General features: G+C 38.0%; 1 pseudogene; it reads right to left on the bottom strand.

Annotated features, from left to right (window-relative positions):
* Positions 1-2,582: 2,582 nt before the first annotated feature.
* Positions 2,583-4,526, bottom strand: LOC115863915 (transcription initiation factor IIA subunit 2 pseudogene; annotated as a pseudogene).
* Between the last annotated feature and the right edge of the window lie 612 nt (positions 4,527-5,138).

Genomic DNA, 5,138 nt, shown 5'->3' with positions numbered 1-5,138 from the left:
TTCACGGAGCCAGAAAAAAATTTTTTTTTAATTTGTATGGTGACACAAAAGACCCCGAATAGCCAAAGCGATCTTGAGAAAGAAAAATGGAGCTAGAGGAATCAGGCTCTCTAGCTTCAGACTATACTACAAAGCTACATTAGTCAAATTAGAATGACACTGGCACATAAAGAAAAATATAGATCAATGGAACAGGATGGAAATAAATAAATACAAATAAACCCATGCACCTATGGTCAATTAATCTAGGACAAAAGAGGCAAGAATATACAATGGAGAAAAGACACTGTCTTCAATAAATGGTGCTGGGATAACCAGACAGCTACATGTAAAAGAATGAAATTAGAACACTCTGTAACACCATACACAAAAATAAACTCAAGATGGATTAAAAACCTAAATGTAAGACCAGATACTATAAAATTCCTAGAGGAAAACATAGGCAGGACTCTCTGATATGAATCACAGTAATATCTTTTTGGATCCATCTCCTAGGGTAATGGAAATAAAAACAAAAATAAACAAATGGAACCTAATTAAAAGCTTTTGTACAGCAAAGGAAACCATAAAGAAAAATGAAAAGACAACCTACAGAATGGGAGAAAATATTTGCAAACAATGCAACCGACAGGGATTAATCTCCAAAATATACAAACAGCTCAATAGCAAAACAACACACACACAAAAAAAAAATCAAAAAATGGGCAGAAAACCTAAATAGACATTTCTCCAAAGAAGACACACAGATGACCAAAAGGCACATTAAAAGATGCTCAACATCACTAATTAGAAAAATGCAAATCAAAACTACAATGAGGTATCACCTCACACCAGTCAGAATGGCCATGATCATAAACTCTACAAACAATAAATACTGGAGAGGGTGTGGAGGAAAGGGAACCCTCTTGTACTGTTGGTGGGAATGTAAATTGATACAGCCACTATGAGGAACAGTATGGAGTTTCCTTAAAAAACTAAAAATAGAACTACCATATGATCCAGTGATCCCACTCCTGGGCGTACATCTAGAGAAAACCATAATTAGAAAAGATGCATGCACCCTAGTGTTTACTGCAACATATTTACAATAGCCAAGACATGAAAGCAATCTAAATGTCCATCAACAGATGAATGGATAAAGAAGATGTGGTGCATATATACAATGGAATACTAATTAGCCATAAAAAAGAATGAAATGATGCCATCTGCAGCAACATGGATGGACCTGGAGATTATCATACTAAGTGAAGTCAAAGACAAATATCATATGATATCACTTATATGTGGAATCTAAAAAAAAATGATACAAATGAACTTATTTACAAAACAGAAAACAGATACAGAAAACAAACTTATGGTTACCAAAGGGGAGCTGTTGAGGGGAGGGATAAATTAGGAATTTGGGAGTAACATATACACACTACTATATATAAGATAGATAATCAACAAGGACCTACTATGTAGCACAGGGAACTCTACTCAATATTTTGTAACAACCTATATGGGAAAAGAATCTGAAAAGGAATATATAGATATATATAGTGTTAACATAACTTTTGTATGCACTGAGAAAAATGACTCACTTTACTCACTTTACTGCAATATTCACTTTATTGCAGTGGTCTGGAACCGAACCCGTCATATCTTCAAGGCATGCCAGTATTTCAAAAGAGAAGGCAGCAGAAAACATTACAGAAGAGATAGCTACTAAAACCATAAGAAGGATTAAGAAAACATATAATCTCACTCCAACTTGCTCTCTTCCTATTCAGCAAAATGAATCCAAGCACTGAAAGTTTCAACTCGAAGACTTCAAGAGTCTCCACACCACCGTCCCTTTTATTTTACATTTAATAAGATTTTTAAACTAAAAGTCAAACACACATTAGGATGTAAGGTTATTTTTAAACGTATGAATCTTGATCAATATAGCCAGTTCAAGAAATGACTTAATGTCAAATGGGACTATTTTATCTTATTGGGAACAGGGTTTTGTGGTTTGATTTTGTTGCTTTGTTTTGGCTGGGAACTCTGTCTGAAGATTATCTACTTTTTCCTAACAGAGTTTTATTTCTTAGTAGGTTTCTCATACCAATGTTACCACTGATTCTGTATTACTTTAGAAAATGGATTTTCTAAGTAAAATTTATCCAGAATTTGCTATAACCTCTTGCTAATGCTTTTTATTAACTGCAAAAGTTACAACTGATAAAACTGACATGACTTTACTGAAATGATATATTTTTCCAACTTCCCTACAATGAACATGGTACCCTTTATCTAAAGCTAATAAAATGCTTATCTAATATCTCTATATTGCTAGCTTAACAGTGCCACCTATTATTAGTCACATTGAGTTTTAGAATGAGTTTATTAAATACTGTTCTTTGGCAACAATTTTGACTTGTCATAAAAAGTTAAGTTTCTTCATGCTGCATAATGAAAATGATGTAAGAGGTCACAGAATTATAAGCTTCTCTCTACTGACATCCTCCAATCCGTGCAGCACAGTGTAATCACTCCAGCATTTCTAGAATAATGTTTTCTAAAGTCTCTTTTTGTTGCACTTCAAAAAGTGCTGCTTAATGACAGAAGACGGCACTAAAAAGCCATTTTTCCTCTATGCATTCTGTAGTATTAAAGCCAGTATTTTTACCATCATAAGTTACAATTTTCACTTTATCCACTTTAATAAGCTCTGTCATCTCTCTGAATTCAGCCTCACTCCATACAGAAGTCCACACGTTATCACAGAATGTGTACATATGTGCAGAGCCTCTGGAATGTTGACTCTGTCCCTGAGTGTCGGTGCCAGAGCTCAATTTTTAGCCTTATCACACTGAAGTGGGACTTGAAGGGTGAGTTGGGGATGATCTATTAAGACGGTAGGAACTTATCTGCACCCTCCTGAAGACTGTTTCCTAAAGTGCATTTCTGTATAACTGATATGCTACCACTTAAGAGAAAGAAATTCTTGAAGTCCTGTGGGACAGAACAACACAACCATGACTCAACAGGAGGTGCCTGCTTTCCCCAATGGCCCCTTCAGCAGCCCCAGAGACTGCAGAGCTGGGTCAGTGACCCAGAAGTACTCACAGAACCTGGCAGTGAAACCACACCAGGAAGCAAGGAGACCTCCACCATTGTCTTTAAAACAAGACAAATCTCACAGTCCCCAAGCATTAGAATGATAAAGCCTATGCAGTTCTTTTGGCAAATGAAGTAGAGAACATACACAGCTTTCTTTTCTGTAGTGGCTAGAATGACCACTTTACACTTAAAAAAAAAAAAAAAAAAGTTTTTCAGATTTTTAAATGTTTAAAATAATATGGATTAGGGGAACTCCCAACCTCTTTATAAAACAGCAGTGTTCGTCAAACACCAAGTTACATAAATTTGGTGGGCCACGCAAGAACTAAGAAGCTGATACTTCTATGTAAATCTGTAGGTAATCGATGGGTGAAGAAACTTGGAATACTCTAAAAGCTGATGATTGGGACAAAAAAGATATCAAACTTATTCAGAATCTAAGAACATCATGCTTCTTGACGTAATTTAGAATTTTAAAACTGAAAAGGGCTTAAAAGAGCATCTAATAAAACCTCTTTATTTCACAGACGAGGAAACTAGTTTATGGTTGGCCCAAAGTCTTATGGTTTCTTTTTCTGCTTTATCATTCAGCGAAGTTTACATTCAAGCAGAGCAAAGACCTTGTTAGAGATTTTCGTTTGATAAGCTGGCATCTTGAAACCGAGAGTGAAGAATCTGATTTTAACACAGATGACACCTAAAGGCCAACAGATTTTGAAAATGGAAACTACAATGCCAAAGTACAGGGTGAGAAGTAAGATCAGAGCTGGGCTGTTTTACAGTGATCATAAGTGAACTGGCAGGAAATCCGCATTTCGGTGACAAATAAAATCATCCTTAGAATGCATGGAATGTTGGGCCAGAGAGAAACCTTAGGACTCATCTAGTTTAAGCCCCTCTGCACAGATGAGGAAACTGAGGGTCAGAGAGTGAAAGTTACTCACTTATCCACATTCACACAGCTCGTTCAGAGCAGAGTCAGGCCTAGCATTCAGGGGGCCCATGACCGTTCCGTCAAGTCAAGCTGCCTTGCAGAACCCATATTAAGGTGCCGATTCTGAGACCTGAAAAAAAGAGGTCAGATCTTAAGGATGTGAAAGCAAGCAGCAGAGGATGTCTTTGGTTTTTTATATACTCTTTCCAGATCTTTAAACGTATGAAAGCCAGGGTCAGTGAGTCACAGGTTAATAACAGGAGTGGACTTTGTGATAGGGAAGGGAAGGCAATACAGAACTGGGGAGAGAAAATAAAGAATCTCAGCTTCCCATTCCTCACTCAAGATAGTGACAAAGCTCCCGATGGAGGCAGTGTACTCAGTATGAATTTGCAACAGTAAAGCTGTGAGTGCAGTAAGTGCCTTATTTCTATTTATTTGAAATAAAACATCTATCCAAAAGTAAGGCCCCATTTCTACCATTATCTGGGCTCCTACCCATGGCTACGCAAAGGTCTCCAGGGGTTTTTCGACATCAAAAAATTTTTACAGATGCCCCCTCTGTCCATCTCTCCGTACTCGTTGTTGTTGGGATGGCTCCTGCCCAAACCCCCAGGATTCCTAGCAATCAAGAGACTCCGCTACATCAGTGCCCTTGGGGCCTGGGAATCATTGCTAAGCTGCCTGGGGGCAACAATGCCTGGGATACACCAGCTACCATCCTCTGGAGTTCCACCCCTTCCACATCCTGTCTTTATTTAAAATATTGATATTTGTTCATCATGGATTTTTTTGCATTAATTTTTACTTTTTAAAATATTGCAATAAAATATAATTACCTTGATTACTGAGGGTTTTTTTAGAGTCCTCTCAAATTTTATGCCTGAGTCAGTTGCCTCACTTGCCTCACCCTAGTCCCAGCCTTGTCCTTCCCTTAAGGCACGTGAGAGTGGGTCACAGGTCATCAGCTTTCATGGGAGCCATGGACCATGACCCTCTGTCTCCTCCCCAGGCCAGGAGGAGACTCTCTGTCCATCTCCCCAACCTTCTACTCACCTACCCTCTCCAGAAAAGCAAAAGCCAGCAGCTGAAGGAGGGCCAGGGAGCCACTTCA

This window comes from Globicephala melas, chromosome 6 (genome assembly GCF_963455315.2).
Source record: "Globicephala melas chromosome 6, mGloMel1.2, whole genome shotgun sequence".
In the NCBI taxonomy this organism is placed as follows: Eukaryota; Metazoa; Chordata; class Mammalia; order Artiodactyla; family Delphinidae; genus Globicephala; species Globicephala melas.
This window is presented reverse-complemented; position numbering and strand designations above follow the sequence as displayed.